The sequence below is a fragment of the Ranitomeya imitator genome, chromosome 8, assembly GCF_032444005.1.
Source record: "Ranitomeya imitator isolate aRanImi1 chromosome 8, aRanImi1.pri, whole genome shotgun sequence".
In the NCBI taxonomy this organism is placed as follows: domain Eukaryota; kingdom Metazoa; phylum Chordata; class Amphibia; order Anura; family Dendrobatidae; genus Ranitomeya; species Ranitomeya imitator.
Genome location: NC_091289.1, coordinates 66,617,145 through 66,636,986, shown reverse-complemented (window position 1 = coordinate 66,636,986; position 19,842 = coordinate 66,617,145).

The following is a 19,842-nucleotide window of genomic DNA, read 5'->3' as shown; positions in this document are numbered from 1 at the left end:
CTCATACGCATCGGCCCTGTATGTCACGTGCAATGTGAGCAGCAGAGTCGGGTTGATCACCTGTTTATCGGTGGCGGCGGCCATCTTCCCGAGGCCGCGCGTGCGCAGATGGAGTGCTCTGCTTCACGGGGCTTCAGGAAAATGGCCGTGGGAGGCCGCACGTGCGCAGATGGAGATCGCGGCGGCCATTTTCCTGAAGCCGAGTTTGCAAATTTAGATCTCGGCTTCAGGAAAATGGCCGCCGCGATCTCCATCTGCGCACACGCGGCCTCCTGCGGCCATTTTCCTGAAGCCCCGTGAAGCAGAGCACTCCATCTGCGCACGTGCGGCCTCGGGAAGATGGCCGCCGCCACCAATATTCAACCCGGCTCTGCTGCTCACATTGCATTCCGGGCCGCTGCGTCACCTGACTGGTGGAAGGGACCCTGCGCACGCCATACCGCACCTCTGCCTTCACCATACCACTGCTGCAACCCCCCCATGGACACCAGGCCGTGGCGTCGCCCACCTAAGCAGGAAGGGACCCTGCTCAGGTGCACGCCACACCGCATCACCCCACCTCTGCCAACACCTTGCCTCCTGTGACCCTGCTCTGCCACCGCCAGCCCTCAGGTAAGATACTGTAAATTCGGACAATAAGATGGACCCCCATCTTATAAAAAATCCTTTTTCTGCAATTTTCACCCCAAATTTGGGGTGCACCTTATGGTCCGGTGCGTCTTATAGTCCGAAAAATACGGTAATTATATTAGTCCGGCCATCTAAAACCATCCCAATTTCTCATGCGGCCCCATGGCAAAATTAATTGCCCACCCCTGATCTAGATGGTAAAACAAACCTCTAGAATATATTAATGCCCTGTGCAAGTGCAATAGAAAATAGTGCCCACATTTGCCAACCTAGAAAGTAATAATGCCTCCATATAGTATAATGCACTCCCCATAGGCCTCCCTATAGTATAATGCACTCCCCGTAGGCCTCCATATATCATAATGCACTCCCCATAGACCGCCATATTATTATTATTATTAATTATTATTATAGCGCCATTTATTCCATGGCGCTTTACATGTGAGGAGGGGTATACATAATAAAAACAGGTACAATAATCTTGAACAATACAAGTCACAACTGGTACATAATATAATTCATTCCCAATAGGCATTTATCTAGTACTAGATGGTGGCCCGATTCTAACACATCGGGTATTCTAGAATATACATGTCCACGTAGTATATTGCAAAGCCCACGTAGTATATTGCCCAGCCACGTAGTATATTCCCCAGCCACATAGTATATTGCCCAGCCATGTAGTATATTGCCCAACCACGTAGTATATTGCCCAGCCACGTAGTATATTCCCCAGCCACATAGTATATTGCCCAGCCACGTAGTATATTGCCCAACCACGTAGTATATTGCCCAGTCACGTAGTATATTGCCCAGCCACATAGTATATTGCCCAGCCACGTAGTATATTGCCCAACCACGTAGTATATTGCCCAGTCACGTAGTATATTGCCTAGTCACATAGTATATTGCCCAGTGACGTAGTATATTGCCCAGGCACGTAGTATATTGCCCAGGCACGTAGTATATTGCCCAGTTACGTAGTATATTGCCCAGTGACATAGTATATTGCCCAGGCACGTAGTATATTGCCCAGGCACGTAGTATATTGCCCAGTGACTTAGTATACAGCACAGAGCCACGTAGTATATTGCACAGCGACGTAGTATACAGCACAGAGCCACATAGTATATTGCCCAGGCACGTAGTATATTGGCCAGTCACGTAGTATATTGGTCAGCTACGTAGTATATTGCCCAGCCACGTAAGTCACAGGTTAAAAAATAAAAAATAAACATATACTCACCTTCCGAGGGCCCATTGTAGTTCGGTCACATGACTGTGATGTCATGGCAGGTCCTTCTTGCGCAGGCCCTTTGATGACGTCGCGGTCACATGACCGTGACGTCATGGCAGGTCCTTCTCGCGCAGGCACGCAGGGCCTGTGACGACGTCACGGTCACATGATCGTGACGTCATGGCAGGTCCTTCTCCCATACCATTCTTGGCACCGGAACCTAACGTTTGCATGGAGCGGTCACCGGAGCGTCGCGAAAGGTGAGTATATAATGATTTTTTATTTTTTTAAATTATTTTTAGCATTAGATGTTTTTACTATTGACACTGCATAGGCAGCATCAATAGTAAAAACTTGGTCACACAGGGTTAATAGCGGCGGTAACGGAGTGAGTTACCCACATCATAACGCAGTCCGTTACCACTGGCATTAACCCTGTGTGAGCGGTGACTGCGGGGAGTATGGAGCGGGCGTCGGGCACTGACTGCTGGGGAGTAGGGAGGGACTAATTGGACTGTGGCCGTCGCTGATTGGTAGCGGCAGCCATGACAGGCAGCTGGCGAGACCAATCAGTGACTTGAATTCCATGACAGACAGAGGCCGCGACCAATGAATATCCGTGACAGAAGGACAGACAGAAAGACGGAAGTGACCCTTAGACAATTTTATAGTAGATAATGCACGCGCCATAGGTCTCCATATAGCATAATGCACTCCCCATAGGCCTTTATGTACTGTAGTATAATGAACTCTCCATATGCCTCTATATAGTATAATGCACTCCTCATATGGCTCTTTATGGTATGATGCATTCCCCATAGGCCTCTATCTAGTAGAATTCACTATCCATAGGCTTATATATAGTATCATGCACTCCCCATAGGCTTCTATATAATACTAGACTGTGGCCCGATTCTAACGCATCGGGTATTCTAGAATATGCATGTCCCTGTAATATATGGACAATGATGATTCCAGAATTCGCGGCAGACTGTGCCCGTCGCTGATTGATCAAGGCAACCTTTATGACATCATCGTCGCCATGGCAACCATTATGACATCATCGTCGCTGTGCCCGTTGCTGATTGGTCGAGGCCTGGCGTGCCGGTCTCTGATTGGTTGAGGCCTGGCGGCCTCGACCAATCAGAGAGCCGGGATTTCCAGGACAGACAGACAGACAGACGGAAAAACCCTTAGACAATTATATATATAGATATAATCAACATAATATACTATTGTGATTGCCATATAGATAAGAAGTGATAGGAAAATATGTAATAATAAAATGAATACCTTTATTAAATAACAATCATATAAAAATCAGTTAAAAAGACAGGGCAAGATGGGGCCTCCAAAATGGTGGGGAAAGATAGCAGCAGAATAAAATATGAGCAATAGAGTGCTCAGGAATTGTAAGATATGGAGGCTAAATACTTGATATCACATCACTTGGCAGTCACGCCAAGAAGCAACCTTGCGAGACGGCGCTCGTCGGGCGAGGGGATCCTTAGCCGCAGCTGATCCTACTGCACAGCTTCACAGCACCAGTCCCACAGCAGGTATTTCACTGAATATGTTGAACGTCTTTTGACATCTAATGGACCTGCTCCGATCTACTGGTACATGTGATATCAAGTATTTAGCCTCTATCTCTTACAATTCCTGAGCACTCTATTGCTCATATTTTATTCAAGGCGTTTGTCTTTATCCATTGTCCTTACAGGCAGCTATCTAAAACTGCATTTTGCCTACTTAGCACAAAATAGCAATAGATAGATTTAAAGACTCTAAAGCTAGGCCCGGTCTCTTTATTAGTGGTACTTGTATTGCATTCCGTTTCACTGTGCACTTTATACCTACAGTATATTTATTATTATCTGCTGCTGCTTCCTTTCACTACCATTTTGGAGGTCCCATCTTGCCCTGTCTTTTTAACTGATTTTATATGATTGTTATTTAATATACTGTATTATTTTTATTATAATATCATGTCCTATCACTTCCTATTTATATGGCACTTACCATAGTAGATATAGTAGATTATGTTGATTATATCTTGTTGAAGTATCCTTAGCCTCTTTCCAATCAGGACTATGGGAATAATTCAATATAATATAATACACTCCCCATAGGCCTCTATATAGTATAATGCACTCCCCTTAGGACTCAATACAGTATAAAGCACTCCCCATAAAAAAAATAAATACAATACTCACCTCTCCTCCTCATTCCCCAGCTGCTCCGAGCGCCTGCACATTTCAGGACAGCAGTTGACTGTCGTCAACGCGCCCACTGTCAGTGTCTGCGTCATTGACATCAGAAGCAGAAGGGGAATAATGGAAGAGGGAGCATCACGCTCCCTGTGTCATCATTGCTTTCAACTGTAACGGCACCAAGTCAATACAGTGTAACTTGCAATGACACGTGGGGGATCCAGTGCTGCCTCCGGCCCCCCACTCCTACCGAAGGAACACATAGTGTCCAGATGGCAGTACAGGGAGATCAAGTCCCCCTGCTCCGTTACAGAGTGTAACCGTATGCGCTCGCTGCACACGCCGATACTGTTGCAGTAGCATAGTTCCGTTGGGGGTACTGGGTGTCAGAGCCCCACCTATCTCATATTTAAGACCTAACTTATTGATTGGTCATCAATATCAAAAAGGAATAGTCACAGCATGAAAATATGATACTTACATGGCACGTCTATGCACATCTTCTCACATTATATATGCACACCATGTAAACATATCTGTATGTCAATTGTGGCCAACCCACCACATTATGGAGCACGGGAATATACAAGATTTTAGCACTATCACATGTCACAGGCAGGATATACTGCTCTAAAAATATGTTTTCAAGATGTAAAATATACATGTGATTTATAGAAATATTGTCAAAATAATTGGAACTTCCCATTGAAAGTGTATGAAGGATTGTGGTTTTGGCCTATAAGAGCACATTAAATTTTACAGGAACATTGTTGTTCTGTTTCTTGTAGCATCCGCTCTTTTGCTGAAGCTATTGATGACCTCCTCAGAGACGTCAATTCTCTGAAAAAACGGCTTAGTGAACTAAATAACCGTCTGGATAGTATCAACAGAAGTATCATCAGGATGAAGCTACATATGGCACCTAAGAACCCTGCAACTTATCCAAGAACTCTACGTGCTTTTCCACAGAGGCAAGAAAAACTCACCCACCCTCCTAACCGGCCATTCAGTGTTAAGAGAAGAGTATATGTCAGAAGACGGAAAATAAAAGCCTAGAGCTGAATGCCAATTGTAATGTAATCAGCTCCAGTCCTCGTGTATACTATTTTCATAAAACAATATACCGTACATATTATATTCAGCATATCAAACACAAAGAATAAAATATTGATTAGAATTCTAATGCTGTTTTAGGAGTTGAACATATTTGAGTAGCTATATTGCACAGGCTATCAGCCAATGGTATAATATTTGCAACGTGTATGACAAGGTACTTTGGGCTCTCATGCCCAGAGTAAAGGTTCCCTTTTGTAATTGTAAACCATGTCATCTTAAAAAAATCCAGTGCTAGCCACATCTCTCTGAGCTATCGTTAAGCTAAATTAAGTATAGAATTCACGCTATGCCTTGTACATTGTCTTCTCCTTTACAGTACCTGCGTAACTGATTTTATCTTTGCGATCTACATCAGTAAAGCTGCCTGTGTGGTTTAACATACTGTTATTGTCAGCTCCAGTCTAGCAGAGCTTAACTCTTCTGCGCTCCGCCACAACGGAGCTTGGAATTACTAGACAGAATAGAGCTTGTTATCTGCAGCTGGAAGATCACTTATATGAAACAGCAAATGCTGCTCTAGATATATATGCATAAGGCAGAAGATTATCTTCTGTCATGTGCATCAAAAGAGCAACATGTACAGTTTCACTGTCACAGGTTTACAGCGACAGAGAGGAGCCAGAAGACAGCACGTCTGATTTCTCCTACTCCTGCACTGACTAGAAACACGTGTCCTTCATATTAAATAATGCAAATTTCTTTTAGCAGTGCAGAGGTTAATCTGCTCAATTGAGATCTCTTGGAAGCTAACCTACATTAAGGCTCTCAGCTGTGCACTGTTAGACACTCCACTCTCCTATATAAACAGGATTCTGGCAAGCAGACATTGCCAGAGCTAGCTTCATTGCTGCATGGTTCAGGAGTTGGTGGATTTGTCTAAGACTGTTGCGTGGTTTAGGTTGTGCACTAATCCTCTCCTTCTCCTACTTTCATTTTCTCATCCTTCACTTCTTGGTGTCTCCCTCTGTTGTTTGTGTGTCCACTTTTGTATGATTGGTATTTTCCTTTATCCCTGTTCATATTACCTTGTTAGTTGTGACAGTCACATTTTATTCATTTTTCTGGTCTCTATGGTCTCATTATCTTTCTGCCTGCTGGACTGAAAATTCCAAACTAAGACATCAGCACTTCTGCTGCACCAAATTCTACATGCACTCAAAAGCATTGTGCCTCCTGCACAACTGACCAAGGTGAGCAGTTAAGCAATTGCTCTCTGTTATCAACCAAACTCTCGTTTAATAGTATACTACTCTATGAGGTACTCCTGACCTCCCTGTTGTGCAGGAAGCCAGATGAAAGAGACTGCACTGTGCATGATCAACCAGGAAATTGAGAACAACAGCATGATAGTTCCAAAGGCAACTAGAGTAGATAGAACTTGCAACAGATTCATTGGGAGGGGGGCAAACCTGGAAAGATTTAAAAATAAGTCATATTGGCACAAATGTATAAATATATTGGTCCATTATGATACGACCACCTTGTAAATTTGAGAAGACCCTTTTGAGGGTGTGTTTGTGTTAAACAAATAAAAAATGGGGTTGTAATAAGATACTGCAACATATCTAGGCTGATTCTCCATGCAGTACACAGTTATGAAAGTTGAAGTTGCTGTTACAAACTGGTTTAAGCAGGTCAATTCTTGAAGTTGATGTAGGAAAAAAGGATATGCGTAAGAATCTGAGCAGTTGTGAAGATGCTTAAAGGGAATCTGTCACCCCATTTTCGCCTATAAGCTAAGGCCACTGCCTTCAGGCACTTACTGTATCTACAGTACTAGATGGTGGCCCGATTCTAACGCATCGGGTATTCTAGAATATGCATGTCCACGTAGTATATTGCCCAGTCACGTAGTATATTGCCCAGCACAGAGCCACGTAGTATATTGCCCAGTCACGTAGTATATTGCCCAGCCACGTAGTATAATGCCCAGTCACATAGTATATTGCCCAGCGACGTAGTATATTGCCCAGCCACGTAGTATATTGCCCAGCCACGTAGTATATTGCCCAGTCATGTAGTATATTGCCCAGCCACGTAGTATATTGCCCAGCCACGTAGTATATTGCCCAGCCACGTAGTATATTGCCCAGCCACGTAGTATATTGCCCAGCCATGTAGTATATTGCCCAGCCACGTAGTATATTGCCCAGTCACATAGTATATTGCCCAGTCACATAGTATATTGCCCAGCGTTGTAGTATATTGCCCAGCCACGTAGTATAATGCCCAGTCACATAGTATATTGCCCAGCCACGTAGTATATTGCCCAGCCACGTAGTATATTGCCCAGTCATGTAGTATATTGTCCAGCCACGTAGTATATTGCCCAGCCACGTAGTATATTGCCCAGCGTCGTGGTATATTGCCCAGCCACGTATTGCCCAGCCACATAGTATATAGCACAGCCACGTAGTATATTGCACAGCCACGTAGTATATTGCCCAGTCACGTAGTATATAGCAGAGCCACGTAGTATATTGGCCAGCACAGAGCCACGTAGTATAGAGACTTTAAAAAAAAACACAAAAAAAACCATATACTCACCTATAGCTTGTTGAAGTGCTGCTATACTTACCCTTCGCCGCCTTTCTCGCTCCTCTACACGCTCCCGGGATTGCTCCATTGCAAGCGGCAGCTGGTGTGAGCAGGACCTATGATGACGTCGCGGTCACATGACCGACCGTGACGTCACGGCAGGTCCTTGTCGCACACCAGCCCTGGGATGGGAGCGGAACCTGCCGCTGGCAATGGAGCGATCCCGGGAGCGTGGAGAGGAGTGGGAAAGGCGGCGGAGGGTGAGTATAGCAGGTTTTTTGTTTTTTTAAATTATTTTTAACACAACATATTTTTACTATTGATGCCGCATAGGCAGCATCAATAGTAAATAGTTGGGGACACACAGGGTTAATAGTAGCGGTAACGGAGCGCGTTACACCGTGGGCCGTTACCGCTGCCATTAACCCTGTGTGAGCGGTGAGTGGAGGGGATTACGGAGCGGTCGCCGGGCAGTGAGTGCAGGGGAGTAGGGGAGGGACTAATGGGACTGTGCCTGTCGCTGATTGGTCGCGGCAGCCATGACAGGCAGCTACTGAGACCAATCAGCGAACGAATAACCGTGACAGAAGGACAGACAGACAGACGGAAGTGACCCTTAGACAATTATGTATATAGATTCTGTAATGTTGTAGATAAGCCCCCGATGTAACAGATAAGAAAAACAAGTAAAATTATACTCACCCAGGGCTGATGAGATCCGGTCCGAAGGGCGTAGCAGGTCCGGGTCAGAGAGGCCCTGCGCACTACAGTAGTTTGCTCTGCCCTCTACAGGGCAGATAAAGTACGCCTGCGCAGGAGCCGCGACAGGAAGCAAAGAAGAGGACGTCATCGCATGAAGATAGGAGGCGTTGAACCTAAGATACTTTCCTACCGCCACCTTCTACGGGATCCAGTGCCATTATGTACCTTTTCTTAGTGATGTCACCGCACTTCAGACTCTCCGGCTCACTCTATACTCCATGCGTGAGCAGTAAGTCATTTACAATGTAAGTCTATGGGGGCGCGGTCTGACATTCCATTGGCTCATTTTGTAAAAACCATTTCCGATTCACGCAGTGCGCGACAAGACCCATAGGGTTTACAGAGCAGTGACATCACAGAGAAGAGTAGCAGAACAGAGCTGAATCCGGCAGCAGTAAGTGAGAATATTAACACATTTACACACACTACATGCACATACAGTTAGGGCCAGAAATATTTGGACAGTGACACAAGTTTTGTTATTTTAGCTGTTTACAAAAACATGTTCAGAAATACAATTATATATATAATATGGGCTGAAAGTGCACACTCGCAGCTGCAATATGATAGTTTCCACATCCAAATCGGAGAAAGGGTTTAGGAATCATAGCTCTGTAATGCATAGCGTCCTCTTTTTCAAGGGACCAAAAGTAATTGGACAATGGACTCTAAGGGCTGCAATTAACTCTGAAGGCGTCTCCCTCGTTAACCTGTAATCAATTAAGTAGTTAAAAGGTCAGGGGTGGATTCCAGGTGTGTGGTTTTGCATTTGGAAGCTGTTGCTGTCAGCAGACAACATGCGGTCAAAGGAACTCTCAATTGAGGTGAAGCAGAACATCCTGAGGCTGAAAAAAAAGAAAAAAATCCATCAGAGAGATAGCAGACATGCTTGGAGTAGCAAAATCAACAGTTGGGTACATTCTGAGAAAAAAGGAATTGACTGGTGAGCTTGGGAACTCAAAAAGGCCTGGGCGTCCACGGATGACAACAGTGGTGGATGATCGCCGCATACTTAATTTGGTGAAGAAGAACCCGTTCACAACATCAACTGAAGTCCAGAACACTCTCAGTGAAGTAGGTGTATCTGTCTCTAAGTCAACAGTAAAGAGAAGACTCCATGACAGTAAATACAAAGGGTTCACATCTAGATGCAAACCATTCATCAATACCAAAAATAGACAGGCCAGAGTTAAATTTGCAGAAATACCTGAAGAAGCCAGCTCAGTTCTGGAAAAGTATTCTATGGACAGATGAGACAAAGATCAACCTGTACCAGAATGATGGGAAGAAAAAAGTTTGGAGAAGAAAGGGAACGGCACATGATCCAAGGCACACCACATCCTCTGTAAAACATGGTAGAGGCAACGTGATGGCATGGGCATGCATGGCTTTCAATGGCACTGGGTCACTTGTGTTTATTGATGACATAAGAGCAGACAAGAGTAGCCGGATGAATTCTGAAGTGTACCGGGATATACTTTCAGCCCAGATTCAGCCAAATGCTGCAAAGTTGATTGGACGGCGCTTCATAGTACAGATGGACAATGACCCCAAGCATACAGCCAAAGCTACCCAGGAGTTCATGAGTGCCAAAAAGTGGAACATTCTGCAATGGCCAAGTCAATCTCCAGATCTAAACCCAATTGAGCATGCATTTCACTTGCTCAAATCCAGACTTAAGACGGAAAGACCCACAAACAAGCAAGACCTGAAGGCTGCGGCTGTAAAGGCCTGGCAAAGCATTAAGAAGGAGGAAACCCAGCGTTTGGTGATGTCCATGGGTTCCAGACTTAAGGCAGTGATTGCCTCCAAAGGATTTGCAACAAAATATTGAAAATAAAAATATTTTGTTTGGGTTATGTTTATTTGTCCAATTACTTTTGACCTCCTAAAATGTGGAGTGTTTGTAAAGAAATGTGTACAATTCCTACATTTTCTATCAGATATTTTTGTTCAACCCTTCAAATTAAACGTTACAATCTGCACTTGAATTCTGTTGTAGAGGTTTCATTTCAAATCCAATGTGGTGGCATGCAGAGCCCAAATCGCGAAAATTGTGTCACTGTCCAAATATTTCTGGCCCTAACTGTATACAGGGAATTAGTTACAAAAGATTTAGTAAGAGGGGTTCTTTTATGGCTCTTTCTAATGTCAAAGTAAGTACAGCCTTCCTCATACACATGTGGTCAAAATTGTTAGTACTCCTCGTTTAATGACAGAAAAACCCACAATGGTCACAGAAATAATTTGAATCTGACAAAAATAATAATAAATAAAAAATCTATGAAAATGAACAAATGAAAGTCAGACATTGCTTTTCAAGCATGCTTCCACAGAGTTTAAAAAAAAATAGAACTCATGAAATAGACCTGGACAGAAATGATGGTACCCCTGAAAATAGTATGACAAAAGGGACATGTTAATTCAAGGTGTGTCCACTAACTTGCATCACAGGTGTCTACAATCTTGGAATCTGTGAGTGGGCCTGAATATAGGGCTACAGATACTCACTGTGCTGTTTGGTGACATGGTGTGTATCACACTCAACGTGGACCAGAGGAAGCGAAGGAACGAGTTGTCTCAGGAGATTAGAAAGAAAACTGTAGACAAACATGTTAAAGATAAAAGTTATAAGACCATCTCCAAGCAGTGTGATGTTCCTCTGATTACAGTTGGACACATTTTTCAGAAATTTAAGATCCATGGGACTGTAGCCAACCTCCCTGGACATGGCCGCAGGAGGAAAATTGATGACAAATCAAAGAGACGGATAATACGAATGGTAACAAAAGAGCCCAAAAAAACTTCTAAACAGATTAAAGGTAAACTTCAAGCTCAAGAATTATCAGTGTCAGATCGCACCATCGGTCGTTGGTTAGAGAAAAAAAAAAATTTCCTTTCTAGGCGCTTCCGGAAGACAAGGATAATTTGAAGGTTGAGATCATTTGCTCAGTACCAAATTTATTAGGACACTTTAATAAGAACAAAACAACGTGTTTCAGCCCATAACGGCCTTCATCAGGTATTATATGTGCTTTTAAAAATGTTTTACAAGAAAGTTATCTTTATAGACTGCTGACTCCTAACACATAGCACCATCCGTCGTTGTATGAGCCAATGTGGACTTCATGGGTGACAACCAAGGAGGACACCATTGTTGGAAAAAAAAAACATAAAAAAGCCAGACTGGAATTTGCCAAACTACATGTTGACAAGCCACAAAACTTCTGGGAGAATTTCCTATGGACATATTAGACAAAAAATAACTTTTTGGCAAGGCACATCAGCTCTATGTTCCCAGATGGAAAAAATGAAGCACATCAAGAAAAGAACACTGTCCCTACTGTGAAACATGGAGGAGGCTCTGTTATGTTCTGGTTTTGCTTTGCTGCATCTGGCTCAGGGTGTCTAGCATCTGTGAAGGGTACAATGAAATCTCAAGGCTATCAAGGGATTCTAGAGACAAATGTGCTGCCCAGTGTCAGAAAGCTTGGTCTCAGTCGCAGGTCATGGGTCTTGCAACAGGATAATGACCCAAAACACACAGCTAAAAACACCCAAGAATGGCTGAGGAAAACATTGAACTATTCTGAAGTGGCTTTCTATGAGCCCTGACCTACCGTATTTTTCAGACTATAAGACGCACTAGACCATAAGATGCACCCCAAATTTTCAGAAGGAAAATAGGGAAAAAAAAATAATGTGTCAAATGGGGGATCGGCACAGGTGGAGGCGTGGTCATAGGGGTCATTCGGTGGTCCAGGCTGGTGCGATGGCCTCCGTGAAATCCCATCCCAGGCTGGTGCGGTGCTCTGTGCTGGGGCAGGCATGGTGGCTCTGTGCTCCAGGGCAGGGGCTCTGTGCTCTGGGGCTGTGGCAACAGCTCTCTGTGTTCTGTGGGGGGCTCTGCCAGCATTTTGCCCCCCTGCTCATCCGTTAAAGTCATGTTGCGGTGGCCTGTGGGAACATGGCCGCCGGGAAGATGGCCACCGCGCCGGCGCATGCTCAGATTCAGATCTCGTTGCAGAGATCTCACCTCAAGATCTCGGGAGACGAGATCTCGTTGCAGAGATTTGAATCTGAGCGTGCACCGGCCCGGCAGCCATCTTCCCGGCAGCCACCGCAACAAGGCATTATCGGATGAGCAGGGGCCTCTGGGCTTTGACGAAATGCAGGCGGAACCCCAAACGGAGCACAGAGAACCGCTGCCACTGCCCCGGAGCATAGCCCACCACCACACCACAGAGCCCAGCCACACCTGCCTGGGAAGGAAGGCTGCATCGGAACTACCGCCGCTGCCACCGCCACAGGATTTGTAAGTATACTGCCACCATAAGATGCACCCACATTTTCAACCAAAACTTTTTGGGGAAAAAGTGCATCTTATAGTCTGAAAAATACGGTAAATCCTATTGAGCATCTTTGGAAAGAGCTGAAGCATGCTGTGGGGAAAAGGCAACCGTCAAACATGAGAAAACTGGAGCAGTTTGCTCTTGAGGAGTGGGCAAAAATACCTGTCGAGAGGTACATACGTCTCATTGACAGTTACTGGAATTGTTTGATTGCAGTGATTGCCTCAAAAGGTTGTGCAACAAAATATTAAGTTAAGGGTATCATCATTTCTGTCCAGGCCTATTCCATGAGTTTTATTTTTTTTTTAATTCTGTAGAAGCAAGGTTTAAAAGCAATGTCTAACTTTCATTTGTTCATTTTCAGGGATTTTTAATTAATTATGACTTTTGTCATATTCAAGTTATTTCTGTGACCATTGTGGATTTTTCTGTCATTAAACGAGGGGTACCAACAATTTTGCACATTAATGACCGGGCCAATTTTTACAATTCTAACACTGTCCCTTTATGAGGTTATAACTCTGGAACGCTTCAACAGATCCTGATGATTCTGGCAATGTTGTCTCGTGACATATTGTACTTCATGATATTAGTAAAATTTCTTTGATATTACCTGCGTTTGTGAAAAAAATGGAAATTTGGCAAAAATTTTAAAAGTTTTGCAATTTTTGCAACTTTGAACTTTTATGCCCTTAAATCACAGAGATATGTCACACAAAATACTTAAGTAACATTTCCCACATGTCTACTTTACATCAGCACAATTTTAGAACCAACATTTACCGCGTCACCAGGACACACTTGTATCACAGCTCCTCTCAGGCCACCCACGTTATTCCAGACCCTGTCTCAGTCGGATCCTTTGAGCCTGCATCCATTTACCTCCTGAACTAAAAGCACTGGCAGATTTTCACTGCCTCACCATCCACCGCTCCTGTAGGCAGCACGTTACTGAAGAAGGCCAACAGAGGCCGAAACGTTTATCCTCTCTTTTGTTAATAAATCCTTAGAGATTCACCATAAGTTGAGTGCCGGGTTTATTTTATATTGTTATATGGTGTGGGATCCTACCCGGGCACCCTCACAGGGTAGTGCATACGGCTCTTTTTCCTACAAAAATTGTAAAATGAGTCACAAACGTACAAAGTGGCTCAGTCCTTAAGGGGTTAAGCCTGTAAAAAAAAAATACTGTACTAAAAAACTGCATTATTTAGCCTGGTGTAACACCAGGTCTCCCGTGCCTCAGTGTGGCCCCTCTCCTCACTGTATGGATCTTCTAATCAGTGTGGCCCCTCTCCTGAGAGCCAGCCAGTCTCCTCAGTGTCAGCCCCCTCTTCTCAGTGTGAGGCCGTCGTCACACTCAGCGTATAAAAATACGGTCCGTTATTTACGGCCGTAATACGCAGAAAAGTCCCCAAAATAGTGGTCCGTATCTCATCCGTAGGCAGGTGTGTGTCAGCGTATTTTGCGCATGGCATCCTCCGTATGTAATCCGTATGGCATCCGTACTGCGAGATTTTCTCGCAGGCTTGCAAAACCGACATACGGACATACAATGGATCCATGTTCTCAAAAAATCGTAAAAACACATATACTGTCTATATATATATATATATGTCAGTGAGACACATATATATATATTAACCCCTTCATGACCTTGGGATTTTTCGTTTTTCCGTGTTCGTTTTTCACTCCCCTCCTTCCCAGAGCCATAACTTTTTTATTTTTCCGTCAATTTGGCCATGTGAGGGCTTATTTTTTGCGGGACGAGTTGTACTTTTGAACGACATCATTAGTTTTAGCATGACGTGTACTAGAAAACGGGAAAAAATTCCAAGTGCGGTAAAATTGCAAAAAAAGTGCAATCCCACACTTGTTTTTTGTTTGGCTTTTTTACTAGGTTCAATAAATGCTAAAACTGACCTGCCGTTATGATTCTCCAGGTCAGTACGAGTTCATAGACACCTAACATGTCTCGGTTATTTTTTATCTAAGTGGTGACAAAAAATTCCAAACTTTGCTAAAAAAAAAAAAAAAAAATTGCGCCATTTTCCGATACTCGTAGCGTCTCCATTTTTCGTGATCTGGGGTCGGTTGAGGGCTTATTTTTTGTGTGCCGAGCTGGCGTTTTTAATGATAGCATTTTGGTGCAGATACGTTCTTTTGATCGCCCGTTATTGCATTTTAATGCAATGTCGCGGCGACCTAAAAAACGTAATGCTGGCGTTTCTAATTTTTTTCTTGCTACGCCGTTTAGCGATCAGGTTAATGCTTTTTTTTAACCCCTTAATCCCATATGACGTACTATCCCGTCCAGGTGACCTGGGACTTAATTCCCAGTGACGGGATAGTACGTCATATGCGATCGGCCGCGCTCACGGGGGGAGCGCGGCCGATTGCGGCCGGGTGTCAGCTGCCTATCGCAGCTGACATCCGGCACTATGTGCCAGGAGCGGTCACGGACCGCTCCCGGCACATTAACCCCCGGCACACCGCGATCAAAGATGATCGCGGTGTGCCGGTGGTGCAGGGAAGCATCGCGCAGGGAGGGGGCTCACCGTGTACCGAGCGTCTTCTCCCTGCAGTCCCCGGATCCAAAATGGCCGCGGGGCTGCATCCGGGTCCTGCAGGGAGCACTTGCGGGTCAGGATCAGGCTGCAGCTGCAGCTCTAATCCTGCCCGGCTGTATGTCAGATCACCGATCTGATAGAGTGCTGTGAAGAAGTAAAAAAAAAAATTTCCACACGTGTAAAAAAAAAAAAAAAAAAAAAATTCCTAAATAAAGAAGAAAAAAAAAAAATATTATTCCCATAAATACATTTCTTTATCTAAAAAAAAAACAAAAAAACAATAAAAGTACACATATTTAGTATCGCCGCATCCGTAACGACCCGACCTATAAAACTGGCCCACTAGTTAACCCCTTCAGTGAACACCGTAAGAAAAAAAAAAAAAAAAACGAGCCAAAAAACAACGCTTTATTATCATAACGCTGAACAAAAAGTGGAATAACACCCGATCAAAAAGACGGATATAAATAACCATAGTACCTCTGAAAACGTCATCTTGTCCCGCAAAAAACGAGCCGCCATATAGCATCATAGCCAAAAAAATAAAAAAGTTATAGTCCTCAGAATAAAGCGATGCAAAAATAATTATTTTTTCTATAAAATAGCTTTTATCGTATAAAAGCGCCAAAACATTAAAAAAATGATATAAATCAGGTATTGCTGTAATCGTACTGACCCGAAGAATAAAACTGCTTCATCAATTTTACCAAACGCGGAACGGTATAAACACCTCCCCCAAAAGAAATTCATGAATAGCTGGTTTTTGGTCATTCTGTCTCACAAAAAATCGGAATAAAAAGCGATCAAAAACTGTCACGTGTCCGAAAATGTAACCGATAAAAACGTCAACTCGTCCCGCAAAAAACAAGACCTCACAAGACTCTGTGGACCAAAATATGGAAAAATGTGGAGACGTAAAAACATTTTTGCTATAAAAAGCGTCTTTTAGTGTGTGACGGCTGCCAATCATAAAAATCCGATATAAAAAACGCTATAAAAGTAAATCAAACCCCCCTTCATCACCCCCTTAGTTAGGCTAGGTTCACATTGCGTTAATGGGTTAACGCTAACGGACAGCGTTGCACGGCGAAAATGTCACAATTAACGCCGTGCAACGGGTCCGTTAGCACACCCATTGACAGCAATGTGATTTTCGGGTGTAGCGCATCGCTCGCTAGAGCGTGCCATTTTCGGCTCGCGCTAGCAAGGTGCTGTTCTTTTGTGGCGCGCCTCGGACGCTGCTTGCAGCGTCCGCGGCGCGCCCGAGGTCCGATCCCCGATCTTCCAGAGCGGGGACGTTAACGCGACCACTAAACACGACACCTAAAAAGACATTGCGTTAGCGCAATCCGCTAGCGCTAAACGGATTTCCCTAACGCAATGTGAACCTAGCCTTAGGGAAAAATAATAAAATTAAAAAAAATGTATTTATTTCCATTTTCCCATTAGGGTTAGGGCTAGAGTTAGGGCTAGGGTTAAGGCTAGGGTTAGGGCTAGGGTTAGGGCTAGGGTTTGGATTACATTTACGGTTGTGATTAGGGTTGGGATTAGAATTAGGGGTGTGTCAGGGTTAGGTGTGTGGTTAGGGTTACAGTTGGGATTAGGGTTAGGGGTGCGTTTGGATTAGGATTTCATTTATAATTGGGGGGTTTTCACTGTTTAGGCACATCAGGGGCTCTCCAAACGCGACATGGCGTCCGATCTCAATTCCAGCCAATTCTGCATTGAAAAAGTAAAACAGTGCTCCTTCACTTCCGAGCTCTCCCGTGCGCCCAAACAGGGGTTTACCCCAACATATGGGGTATCATCGTACTCGAGACAAATTGGACAACAACTTTTTGGGTCCAAGTTCTCTTGTTATCCTTGGGAAAATAAAAATTTGGGGGCTAAAAATCATTTTTGTGGGAAAAAAAAAGGATTTTTTATTTTCACGGCTCTGCGTTGTAAACTGTAGTGAAACACTTGGGGGTTCAAAGTTTTCACAACACATCTAGATAAGTTCCGTGGGAGGTCTAGTTTCCAATATGAGGTCACTTGTGGGGGGTTTGTACTGTTTGGGCACATCAGGGGCTCTGCAAATGCAACGTGACGCCTGCAGACCAATCCATCTAAGTCTGCATTCCAAATGGCGCTCCTTCCCTTCCGAGCTCTGCCATGCGCCCAAACAGTGGTTCCCCCCCACATATTGGGTATCAGCGTACTCAGGACAAATTGGACAACAACTTTTGGGGTCCAATTTATTCTGTTACCCTTGTAAAAATACAAAACTGGGGGCTAAAAAATCATTTTTGTGAAAAAAAAAAAGAATTTTTATTTTCACGGCTCTGCGTTATAAACTGTAGTGAAACACTTAGGGGTTCAAAGTTCTCACAACACATCTAGATAAGTTCCTTGGGAGGTCTAGTTTCTAATATGGGGTCACTTGTGGGGGGTTTGTACTGTTTGGGTACATCAGGGGCTCTGCAAATGCAACGTGACTCCTGCAGACCAATCCATCTAAGTCTGCATTCCAAATGGCGCTCCTTCCCTTCCGAGCTCTGCCATGCGCCCAAACAGTGGTTCCCCCCCACATATTGGGTATCAGCGTACTCAGGACAAATTGGACAACAACTTTTGGGGTCCAATTTATTCTGTTACCCTTGTGAAAATACAAAACTGGGGGCTAAAAAATAATTTTTGCGAAAAAAAAAAAAATTATTTTAACGGCTCTGCGTTATAAACTGTAGTGAAACACTTGGGGGTTCAAAGCTCTCAAAACACATCTAGATAAGTTCCTTAGGGGGTCTAGTTTCCAAAATGGTGTCACTTGTGGGGGTTTTAATGTTTAGGCACATCAGGGGCTCTCCAAACCAACATGGCGTCCCATCTTAATTCCAGTCAATTTTGCATTGAAAAGTCAAATGGCGCTCCTTCCCTTCCGAGCTCTGCTATGCGCCCAAAAAGTGGTTTACCCCCACATATGGGGTATCGTCGCACTCAGGACAAATTGCACAACAACTTTTGTGGTCTAATTTCTTCTCTTCTCTTACCCTTGGGAAAATAAAAAATTGGGGGCGAAAAGATCATTTTTGTGAAAAAATATGATTTTTTATTTTTACGGCTCTGCATTATAAACTTCTGTGAAGCACTTGTTGTGTCAAAGTGCTCACCACACCTCTAGATAAGTTCCTTAAGGGGTCTACTTTCCAAAATGGTGTCACTTGTGGGGATTTCAATGTTTAGGCACATCAGGGGCTCTCCAAACGCAACATGGCATCCCATCTCAATTCCAGTCAATTTTGCATTGAAAAGTAAAATGGCGCTCCTTCCCTTCCGAGCTCTGCCATACGCCCAAACAATGGTTTACACCCATATATGGGGTATCAGCGTACTCAGGACAAATTGGACAACAATTTTTGAGGTCCAATTTCTTCTCTTACTCTTGGGAAAATAAAAAATTGGGGGCGAAAAGATCATTTTTGTGAAAAAATATGATTTTTTATTTTTACGGCTCTGCATTATAAACTTCTGTGAAGCAATTGGTGGGTCAAAGTGGTCACCACACATCTAGATAAGTTCCTTAGGGTGTCTACTTTCCAAAATGGTGTCACTTGTGGGGGGTTTCAATGTTTAGGCACATGAGGGGCTCTCCAAACGCAACATGGCGTCCCATCTCAATTCCTGTCAATTTTGCATTGAAAAGTCAAATGGCGCTCCTTTCCTTCCGAGCTCTGCCATGCGCCCAAACAGTGGTTTACACCCACATATGGGGTATCAGCGTACTCAGTACAGATTGTACAACAACGTTTGGCATCCATTTTATCCTGTTACCCTTGGTAAAATAAAACAAATTGGAGCTGAAATAAATTTTGTGTGAAAAAAAGTTAAATATTCATTTTTATTTAAACATTCCAAAAATTCCTGTGAAACTCCTGAAGGGTTAATAAACTTCTTGAATATGGTTTTGAGCACCTTGAGGGGTGCAGTTTTTAGAATGGTGTCACACTTGGGTATTTTCTATCATATAGACACCTCAAAATGACTTCAAATGAGATGTGGTCCCTAAAAAAAATGGTGTTGTAAAAATGAGAAATTGCTGGTCAACTTTTAACCCTTATAACTCCCTAACAAAAAAAAATTTTGGTTCCAAAATTGTGCTGATGTAAAGTAGACATGTGGGAAATGTTACTTATTAAGTATTTTGCATGACATATCTCTGTGATTTAAGGGCATAAAAATTAAAAGTTGGAAAATTACGAAATTTTCTAAATTTTCGCCAAATTTCCGTTTTTTTCACAAATAAACGTAAGTTATATCGAATAAATGTTACCACTAAAATGAAGTACAATATGTCACAAGAAAACAATGTCAGAATCACCAAGATCCGTTGAAGCGTTCCAGAGTTATAACCTCATAAAGGGACAGTGGTCAGAATTGTAAAAATT